We start from the raw sequence: 12,075 nt of genomic DNA, 5'->3' as shown, positions 1-12,075 counted from the left end.
CCAATCGATCATCGTCACGAGGCAAATGTGTCCATCACCTTTTTTTTCCCCTTGCCTGACGTCTTTCCATTGACAAGTTTGTGAAGAAGATGGTAAGAGGGTGGCGGCCGGCCACAGTGACAGGCTGCATGCATGGGAACTTTCCTAGAAAAAGAGGTTATTAACATATACGAGCTATGGAAAAGCAACCAATTAATTTAGAAGCAGTCCTAACCAAGACGTCACTGGTGAAGTAAGAAGGAATCGAGCAGAATTAGCATCGTTCATTCTTCTATACCGGCCGGAAACCAAAAGAAAGAGGAGAGATCATCGGAGAATTATTGATGGAGATGAGAAAGTCGAGGACATGGCGTTACATGACTCATAAAAAAAACATCCAAATAACGAACGAGGTAAAGAGAATCATGTAACTAGAAGTGAATTTTTAAGGATGTCCTTTGCATACCGACTTTCAAATGGAAAAACTCTTTTAATTATATAAGTTTGCTTTCATAGGGATGATTCGAGTCATTGGGATATCATGAATGACTGATCGGATAAAAAGCTCGTTAGCAAATAATTATTTTGATTAAATTTTCACTTATTTTAAAATTCTAATTACATTTTGTTCAGTATTTTTTTTTTTTTTTTTTTATCTTTTTCGCATATGGCATCTGAATGTTGATTATAGCCACTTATTAGAAAAACAAATTGACATTAAAATTTGAAGATAGAGTAGAGTGAAATTTAGAATTTAATTTGAAGATATATCCAACATTATTCAATACATGATACAAGGTTTTTTGTGCATAGACAAGTCTAAGAAGGCAGGGGGCCCTCCAAAAAAAAAAAAAAAAAAATTTAAAAAAGGAAATAAAAAAGAAAAAAAGAAAAGTAGGACGAAACAACCACGTGCACGTTCTTTGACTTAAGTCTAGTTCTGGGTTCTGGGTAACAGCAAGTCTTCCTAAAAGTATCCTGCCTCACGTGTTTCGTTGTTTTTTGGTTTGCTGAAATTTTAATGGTTTTTTTAATAAAAATACAGAAAAGAATTTTCTCTCCTCTTGAGTTTAGACTTACAAAATTAGACCAAAATATATCTAATTATTTTTAATAATAGATTGAAAAACAAAATAGGCATACGTTTCTAAGGGGAGGATCTTCTGGTAAAGAGTACGTATTAAATTTAAATTTTTTTCCAATCTCATGTTTATTCTTTTATTTTTTATTTTTAAAGGAAGTTGTCATCATTCATTCATAAAAAAAACTTATATTTATGATTGGATATATTCTGAAATGTCCTCACAACAAACATGATATCATAAACTAAAATAATACATTTGGAACTCCACCAGTAGTACATTATTTCCTTTTGTGCTTGGTCTGATCTTCATTATTACTGATATTTTTTACAGACAAACGTTCAAGAAATAATACTTTCTGCTTAAACAGAGACTCAATCTCACCCTTCATAAAAAGAGAGGAGTCAACCTCTACAGACAAACGTTCGAGAGACGAACTCTTTTTAAATTTTAATTAACAATAAGGAAACAAAAAAATAAAAACAGTAAAATAGATACGAAAAAGGACCCAACGCTAGTATTCTATTTCTTATTAATCATATATATATATATACATACACTTAAAACCTTTTCATTCAGATTCTTTCGATATGCAAATGGCTAAATTAGTTTTCTACATTTTAATTTTATGAGTTATTGATCATGATTTGTCATTTTCTTTAGTTTTTAGTTTCAAAACTTAGGTTCAACAACATGGTAGGTCAAAATTATTGAATCTTTTTTTCCCAGAAAATAGACATTGATTTGAATCTGCAGCCTCTAATGCTAATATTGACACTTCAACTCTAATATATTATAATGTTCTCTATTAAAATACCCACCGCTGGAATTGATACTTCAACTCCTATGCAGCTTTCACCTAAAACACTAAGAATTCAACATTGAAGAATTTTTTTGTTTTTCTTTGAAATGAACCAAATCTTTATTCATAACTGAAGACTTATTGCATCTCGCTGATAACAGTGGACTGAATATATTGAGAAAAATCTTTCAAAATATACATGTCTATTAGCACCTCTAGTACTAGTGTGAAATGTGAATCACTGACCAAGTAGCAAAGGATTTAAGGACTTTTCTTGCATCCTCGATCATCAATAAGCCCCCTAAACTCCAATAGCATCAATAACAGAGGCATATCTAAAAGGTGCGTGTCCCGTAGAAATTTGATATATATGTGTTATATATATATATATATATGGAAATGTATTTGTTAAGATATAAAATAATAAAATCTACCTCTTCCCATCAGCTTAAGCTTTTGGGATAAGTAGTGATTTCACATAGTATCAGAGCAGAGATCCTGAGTTCGAACCTTGACTCTACACTCTATCCCATTTAATTAAATATTTCATTTGTTGGGCCTACTCATTGAGGGAAAGTCTGGCTTACAAGTGAGGGAGAGTGTTAAGATATAAAATAATAAAATCTATCTCTTCCCATCAACTTAAGGTTTTGGGACAAGTGGTGATTTCATATGTCCCAAAAGCTTAAGCTGACGAGAAGAGGTAAATTTTATTATTTTATATCTTAACAGTATTCATATTCTGGAAAAATTAAACCATCATTATGGAAATGAAATGGAAGATGACTTTTTAATTACAGATTAGAATTATTTAGTAGTCTATATTGTGAATGAAGTAATTCCTGAAAGATAATGAATAATATTTTTATATTTTTTATTATATATTCAAACTTGTAGCTAGCAAGATATATTTTTATGTACGCTTTTAATTATCTTTTTAAGTTTTGCTAGCTCTAAATGAATTTTTTTATATATTAGCCCCTACACAAGAATCCATCATCTATATATTACATTAAATAATATTTTTTAAAATAATAAATTTAAAAGTTATAGAACTTTTCAATAATTTTAAAAAGTCTTACAGATACAAAAAGATTATACAAAATAAATTTATAAACTGACGTGGTTTCATGAAATCCATTAAATCTACTTTATAATAAAAAATAATTTTATAATATGATATATTATATCAAATCACATCAATTTATAAATTTATTTTTATATAATTTATACGTAGTTAAAGTATTTTCCTATTCCAAATGAGAAGTTTATGATGATCAATGCCACCACCTACTCTCCCAATTTTATGGTTGAATTCTCCGGTACTCTTTAATTTGTTTGTTTTTTTATCCTCGTCGGGCCGGGGGTCCATCATCCATGAGCTTTTAGGCCAATTTGATAATTCTATATTATTTTAATCATTTTAAAATTATCTGGCAGTAATTTCTGACTTATAATTTATTGCTACTGTTGAAACTATACCTGATATTTTTTCTTTTTATTTTTCTGATCATGTGCCTTTATTAATCTACAAATTTAAATAAAATTATTTTTACGATATTTTATACAATTATTTTTAATTAAAGATATTTTTATAAAATATTATTATTTTTATAAATTATTTTATAAAAATATTTCTCATTTCAAATAAGCCGAGATTGTGTAAACTGTAAAAGGTTGTATGTGAATAATTTTTCATGTTTTATATAGCCTATCATTTTCTCCCGTTGCGTGCCACAAACATGGTAGTTTGTTGGTTGTTTTACGTCTTAATTAATCTTCTTAAAAAATACAGATGAGATATATATGTTAAAAGAAGGTCATCTTTTTTAACTTCTTTTGGTCACTACTCACTAACATAAAAGATCAAGAGCATTCATTGTCTTTGGTGATTATCTTTTTCGCAAGCTTTTGAATACTTGGACAGTGGCAAAAGCAAGAAAAAAATGACAAACGACACCACCTTTGGGGAAGGGGCCGCCAAAGTTGATAGAGTTTGTTATTTCAATTGTTAAGTGTTAGGTCCCGTTTGGATAGTATAATGACATTAAATAAAAGTTAAAAATTAAAAAAAATACTGTTAAAATATTATTATTATTTTTAAATTTGAAAAAATTGAATTATTTATTATATTTTATGTAAAAATTTAAAAAAATTATAATGATAAAATGAGATGCGATGAGATGAGATGAAACCGTTTCTGTATCCAAACGAGGTCCTCTTCTTTCTAAGTTTTGGCATTTCCTGTTACATTTATTGATATGGTATATTAAATAATTTCATATGCCAATCATTAAATGAACAGTTACTCAAAATGTCTTACACTAATAGATGTAATAAAAAATACAAATTTAAGATTTAAAAAAAAAAAAAAAACATTTCTCGTATTAAAAATTGTCACGTTAAACATAAATTTTCCTTCTCCATTGTGTAAAGGTGTGTGGTTGTAAAGTTGCTCAACCTACTCATCCTCGATATGAAAACCTTTATCTTTATCATCTTGCTTGTGTTCACATTTGCCTTTTCCTTCGCTTTTTAACTCGTTGAAGAGTCCAAAATACCTGCATGTGCACCTTTTATGACAACTTTGGTTTGCCTTTTTTTCTCTCTTTTTCTCAGCAAGTGTAGAGATATTGTCGATCTTTACTACTCTAGTTGAGTTGGGCCCATGTTTGGACTTATTTCCTCTAATGGGTCGTTGGGTCGTTGCTTGTTTCCACATAGGCTTGATTGGGCGCATAAAAAGAAAAATAATGTACAAGATAATTAGAAGCATAGGATAAATTAGGATAATGGGGATAGAATATTAACTTATTCAATATATATTTTTAGTTCTAGTCTAAAATGAACAAAATAAAATTTTCATTATTGTATTAGGGGTTTTGGCATTTTCCTTACCCAGAATTTTATGATTTTGATTTCAAGTGCAATAAAAAAAAACCTGAATTAATCATGGGTGGGTTTTTTTTTTTTGCCTTGTATTTCGACTAGAATAATTATTCTCATCGGTTACTATTCACTGCCTTACACTGCACAGAAAAAAAAAGTCATCAGGTATAAGGATGAATAGTGGCTGATGTATAATAAAATCATGTCGACTAAACTAAGAAGAAAATGATACATCAAGCAAATGAGAAAGTGCATATGATCAACAGGGTCAAAACCCTCTAGAATCTATTCATAGGATATTTTAGAAGTTTTAAAAGACCTCCATCTAAATTTTGTAAAACTATTAATTTGTATTTACTTTTAGGATTTTTTTTTTTATAAGTTTTGAATTTAATATTGTTATTTGCAATCATTATTCAGGCTTTATGGGCTTTGTTAAAAGTGGATCTCAATATTTATGGTTGACGAGGAAGAATAATGGCATTTCACTAACCCTAGAAGGCAATAATTGTTGGGGATTTGTGCTTGGATACTCATGTTAATTAGCTTGTGCTACATAATTGCAGGTATTATGTCAAAGTGAGTATAGGGGAAGATGTTTTCCTTCTTCTTTTCAATGTTTTCCAAATAAATGAAAGTTTATTTTAGTGGTTTTCTTTGGCATGAACCATAGTAGTTTGTTGGTTGTTTCACGTCTTAATCTTAGAGAACAAATGAGATAAATATCATAAAAGAATGTCATCTGTATCAACCTTTTCTTTTGTGATTTAGCATAAAAAGAAAAAAGAAAAAAAAAAAAAAGCCCTTCAACATGAACTGATAGAGTTGTGATTATCTTTCTCATTGGTACCTTTTTCATGAGCTGTTGAGTACTTTGAAAGTGGAAATGATAGAAAAATGAAAAAGCGCAACACCTTTGGTCGAGAAAGGAGAAATTGGGTAAAGTTGATACAGTTGTTATTTCAATAGCTAAAGTACCTTCGGAATTCAATTTATATAACTCTTCGTTCTTGGTTTTGACTAGGAGTAACAAATCGTGTTAATAAGTTATGTTCATGTTAAGTCAAGTCGTGTATATTATACGATATGGGTCAACCCAAACATAACCCGTTAAGATTAACATGTCAAATTTTCAAACCTTAACATGATCCATTAAAATAACGGATTGACACGAAAATATTGAGATCCACTTTCAACAAAGCCCATAAAACAACCCATTTCAACCCGTGTCAACCCGTTTATATAAATGGATTGAATTGACCCAAATAATTTATTTAACCTGATTAATATAATTTCACATAAAAATTAAAATCAAAATATCTCCTAAAAATATAAAAATAACTACATGAGTTTAAAATTACAATCCAAACAATAAAAATACAAAAATTACAATCTAGAGAAAGTGTGAGAAGCGGTTGTGAGTCGTGAGAATTGATTCAATTGAGAATTGAAAGAGTGTGAGGGTCAGAGAGATAGAGAGTTAGGAAATACGTAATAGGGTTAGAGAGTTAAGAAATACGTAATAGGGTTAGGATATTTTTGTTTTTAAGTTAAAAATGATATAATTTTAATTTTTAGTAAAAAAAATAATGGGTCTAAAAGGATTATGCGGGTTAATCCGTTACGGACCTGTTAATGAATCATGTCTTAACGGATCAATCCGTTTTGACCTGAACCTGTTAACATCAAACTCAAGCCCACTAATTTTGTGTCGTGTTCGTGTTAAGTTAACGTATAGTATCATATATTGTCACTCCTAGTTTTGACATCCCTTAGTACATAGATTGATATGACACATTAAATAATTTTATATGCCAACTACTTAAATTAGCAGTTATTTAAAATTTGTTATATCAATAAGTGTGGTCGAAAATAATAAATTAGTATGAAAAACTAGGGGTGATACCCGCCCCCTACGGGGCGGGGCCACCCCTCCCCCGCCCCCCGCCCCCGCATATGCGGGGGTGGGGAATTTCTCCCCGGACCCCGCCCCCGCATGGCGGGGGCGGGGTCCCCCGTCCGTTGGGCCGGGGTGCGGGGGTGGACCCCCACCCGTCCGCACCCCCCACCCCCATACTGGGCCTTCGGCCCAGTACATTTTTCTGGGCCCTAATTGGCCCAGAATCGGTTTTTAGGCCACTTTGGGCCCAGAATTCGTTTTTGGGCCATTTGAGCCCATTATTTAGATTAAAAAGTATATATATTTAAAAACAGGAAAAAAAAATATATATATATATAAGGGATATATAGAATCATACATTGAACTATTACGTTATTAACTAATTAAGTAGTAATCATCACTAAGGCAGTAAGGCACTATGCTAAAATATTTTGTTCACAATTATACAAATTAAGAGAACTAATAAACTATTACACTATTACAAACTCCTCTAAAAGAAATAAATATTACAAATTATACAATTAACTATTGTAGCAACATTACAATCAATGTTAAATGAATAAAATCATAATTTTTCAATTTGATCAATTTGATTTTGGGGTGGAGCCGTAGCGGTGAGTTCACTGAGTGGTGAGTTATGTCGATTGCTGTGAGACTGAAAATCAAGATCATAAAAGTCAATAAGTTATAAAACCTGAAATATTAATAAGTTAAAAATAAAACAAATTCGAATTAAAAAGTTATAAAGATGAAACAAAATTTTAAATGCAAAAAACAATTATGGAAGAAATTGTGCAAAGTGCAAACCATGACAATGGTGGGTCCAATACAAAGTCATACTGCATCGGAGGTAGCCGTAGACGTCGTCTCATGTATCACTATAAGTATTAAATTTGAAATCAAATTAATGAATACCAATTAAATGAAAATAAATAAATTAAAATAAGAAATTATAAAATGAAATTAAAATAAATACCAGATCCAAACTGATCATCACTATCCTCCTCGACGTCGGCCTTCTCATACTCAAGAACATCCGGAACATGAATTGGAGTTCCCTTGATCCAATTCTGCGTGCAAATCAAAGCCTCTACAGTGGCAGGAGCTAATGAACTCCGAAATGAATCTAATACACGTCCTCCCGTGCTAAAGGCTGACTCTGAGGCTACTGTGCTAACAGGGATGGCCAAAAGTGTGCGGGCTATCTCTCCAAGGATGGGATACTTCACGGCATTCACCTTCCACCAACTTAATATATCAAAATCTCGGGAAAATGGTAGAATCTCTGCTGCTAAGTATCTGTCTATCTCTGACTGAGCCTCTATAGAACTCCGAAGGAAGGGGGTCTGCTCATACCTCTCACCCCACTCCAATCTACGTCTTTTCCCAACCTCGACTTCAGGAAACTGTGAGCTTGAGGCTGAGGGGGTAGGTGTAGGTGCCGCAATATTACCACCCCGCAGGGTGGAAAACTCATCAAATAATCTAGTAAGGGTTTCCCGAACCCTTGCTGCAATAAGCTCTGCCCATACTTGCCCGTACGCAAGGCCCAATCCAAATATCATGCCATCCAACTTATACCTCGGGTCAAAGACGACAGCTACATATAACAAAATATTAGCCTTCGTTAAATCTCCCCAATACTTGTCGTACTTTGTCCTCATAATCAATGACATCTCCCGCATTCTAATGTGACCACCCGCGACCATGTCATCTAATTCTTCTTTTACCCTACATATTTGCTGACATACAATATTGGATGTAGGGTACAAAGTTCCAGATAGCCTCATGGTGACATCGTAAAAAAGCCTCAAAAACTCTACAAAATTAGTTACAATTTCCCAATCATCCTCTACGGGTTTCCCCAATCCCCCGTGATCATCAAAATATTTAACATATTGGATGTCTTCGTCACCCAATAATGTAAATGCCAGCTTATATTCTTGGGCCGCCTCCAACATCAGAAATGTTGAGTTCCATCGTGTAGGCATATCAGTACAAAGGCCCCTCTTAGATGTTAGGCCCGCAGATCTCGCAGCAACCTTGAATTTGTCCAACCTCGAAGGAGAAGATCTCACCCATCTCACAGCAGTCCTAACCCGAGCAATCGAGTCATGAAGATCTCTCAAACCATCAGTGACAATCAGATTCAGAATATGTGCCGCACATCTCACATGCAGACACTCACCACCCATGAGTGTCTTATTTGCCTCTCTAAGATAGGTCTTTAGATGTCCCAATGCAACATCGTTAGACGAGGCATTATCGACTGTGACTGTAACCACTCGGGTCAACCCCCACTCCTTTATTGCGGCCTCCAAGGCCTTTCCAATTGTCTCACCCTTATGATCGGTGATTTAACAAAATTTTATAATTTTCTTTTGCAATGTCCAATGACAATCAATAAAATGCACAGTCAAAGACATATAATTAAAATTTTGGATCGATGTCCAAGTGTCAGTGGTGAGACAAACAAATTGATCCGCCAATTGACCCCTCAACTTCTCCTTTTCAATGTAATAATGTTTTTTTACATCCTTTGCCACCGTGTGGCGAGAAGGAATGTTAAACCTTGGTTCCAAGTAGCGAGAATACGCTTGGAACCCTTTCCCATCAACAATTTGAAAAGGTAGCTCGTCCATTATGACCATACGAGCTAGGTGTCTTCTACACTCATCGGGATCATACTTAGTATACCCCTTCAAAGTTGCACCCCCACTAGCCTCATCCGCCATTTTTTTAAGTCCAATTTCTAGCCTAGATTGGCTTTTGTCTTGCAATGATCTTAATATTGGACTTTTTTTGCATTGCTCTTCTAAGTGCACCTTTAATTGTGAGGTGTCATGTTTCCTATAGTGACATCCATAAATTTTTCCACAATAGTTACACTTGGCTTGGGGGTTACTTGAGTCACCACCGGTGAAATGACTCCAAACTATTGAAGCAGGTTTCTTGTTGGGCTTGGGGGCGGGGCAAGGTGCCGTAGGGCTAGGGGTAGGGGTTTGACTAGGAGGGGTAGGTGTAGGTGTAGGGGTAGGGGTAGGGGTAGGGGTGCCCTCGGCCTGGAAAGGAGAGCTCGCACTAGAATCTGCTGGCATATCCATAACTCAAGCAAACAACAAATCTGAAATTATAGAAAACATAGCAAATATATAATGAACATAAAAAAATTAGAATAAAAAATTATAATTATATATATAATTCATCAAACAATTGTAAAAAATTTAAAGTCATAAATTTTAGGCATTAAAAAGACACATTAATTATTCAAGTTATAAAAAGACTTATAGTGGTTTTAGTTATTTATATATATATATATATATATATATATTTATAACTTGAAAGACTATAAGGCATAAGCATAGCAACTATATAAATTATAATGAACATAAAAAAAAAAAAAAAAAAAGTAGAATAAAAAAAAGTACCACTTGACATTCATAATTTTATATATATATATATATATATTTCATCTTAATTCATTATATTGAATTTCGAAATACCCTAGTGCATTCTTTTTTTTTTTTTTTTGTTCAATTTGGTAGGGAACATCAAATTCTGTTTTTAAACCCCTAAATTAATTTTTTAAACCCCTAATGCATAGCAATTTTAAAGATTAAACCCCTAAATTAATTTAGGGGTTCCAAAGATTAAAACCCCTAAATTAATTTAGGGTTTCGGATTGGGCTATTTAGGGAATTTCGAAACCCTAAATTAATTTAGGGGTTTCAAAGATTAAAACCCCTAAATTAATTTAGGGTATTTCGAAACCCTAAATTAATTTAGGGGTTTCAAAGATTAAAACCCCTAAATTAATTTAGGGTTTCGGATTGGGCTATTTAGAGAATTTCGAAACCCTAAATTAATTTAGGGGTTTCAAAGATTAAAACCCCTAAATTAATTTAGGGTTTCAGATTGGGCTATTTAGGGAATTTCGAAACCCTAAATTAATTTAGGGGTTTCAAAGATTAAAACCCCTAAATTAATTTAGGGTTTCGGATTGGGCTATTTAGGGAATTTCGAAACCCTAAATTAATTTAGGGGTTTCAAAGATTAAAACCCCTAAATTAATTTAGGGTATTTCGAAACCCTAAATTAATTTAGGGGTTTCAAAGATTAAAACCCCTAAATTAATTTAGGGTTTCGGATTGGAGCCCTAGACACAATAATATTGAAATTCAGTGATTTACACACATTATATAATGCAAAAAAAAAAAAAAAAATCACAGCACACAATTCACGGGTCACATTCAAAATTTCAAAGATCAAACCACATGCACAATCTAAACTCCACAGCACACAATTCACAAAATCCCATCCTCCATCTCCAATAAACCCCATCCTTCCTCCAATCTCCATTAAATATGTAAATAAAAAAAAATTGATTTAAAAATTTGGGTTTCTTACGGCTTACCTTCGGAGATGAAGAGAGATGAACCGGAGAGAGAGAGAGGTGATGGACCGGGCGGCGGCTCACGGCTGCGAGAAGTAACTCAGAGAGAGAGAGAGGCGAGAGCGAGGCTGCGCCGCTGCGAGCGAGAGTGAGAGCCGAGAGGTGAGAACTGAGATGCGAAGTAGGGGGAGCTGCGTAAGGGACGAAGGGTTTCGGTTTTAATTTTAAACCCAGGCATGAAACGACGTCGTTTCATGCCTGGGTTTTTTTTTTTTTTTTTTAAATATATGTAAATAACGTATAATATATAATATAATTATATATAATTATAATTATATATATTATATATAATAATATCCGCGGGGCGGGGCGGGTTATATCCGGGGCGGGGGTCACCCCAGCCCGCCCCGCCCCCGGATGTTGCCCCAGATGCGGGCGGGTGGCCCCGCCGCCCACATCTGACGGGCGGGGTGATCCGCCCCGCCTAACGGAGGCGGGGCGGAAGCGGGTCGGGGCAGCGGGGGCGGGGCCCCGCTGCCCACCCCTATGAAAAACTATATTTTTTATAACAAAATTGCTCACATTGTCCAACGGTTTAGCACATTTTGTTAATAATGATTTGTAAAAGTTATAAATATACAAATTTCACACCATCATTTTATAAAATAATAAATCACACAATAAAAAAAGTATAACAAAAATTTGCTCTTTTAGCGAGATCTATTTTTTTTTTTTTTAAATAAAGTATCTGTACAAACTTGCATTATTTAAATTTATATTTAACGTTACTCTTTTTATTTTTGGATGTTCCAACTGATCCTCTCTTTATATTAAAACCTTTAAATAATTTTGCTTGCGTTCACATTTGCCTTTTCTTTTCCCTTTGCTTTTTAAGTCATTGAAGCGTCCAAGATACCTATGTACCTTTCGTGACAATCTTTAATTCTTCTTCTTTTTTTTTTTTTTGGAAAGCTTGTATAGGGATGAGCATTCATGTAAAATATATTTTTCTGTAAAATATAAAGACTGT

Source organism: Juglans microcarpa x Juglans regia, chromosome 2S (genome assembly GCF_004785595.1).
Source record: "Juglans microcarpa x Juglans regia isolate MS1-56 chromosome 2S, Jm3101_v1.0, whole genome shotgun sequence".
NCBI classification, from domain to species: domain Eukaryota; kingdom Viridiplantae; phylum Streptophyta; class Magnoliopsida; order Fagales; family Juglandaceae; genus Juglans; species Juglans microcarpa x Juglans regia.
This window is presented reverse-complemented; position numbering follows the sequence as displayed.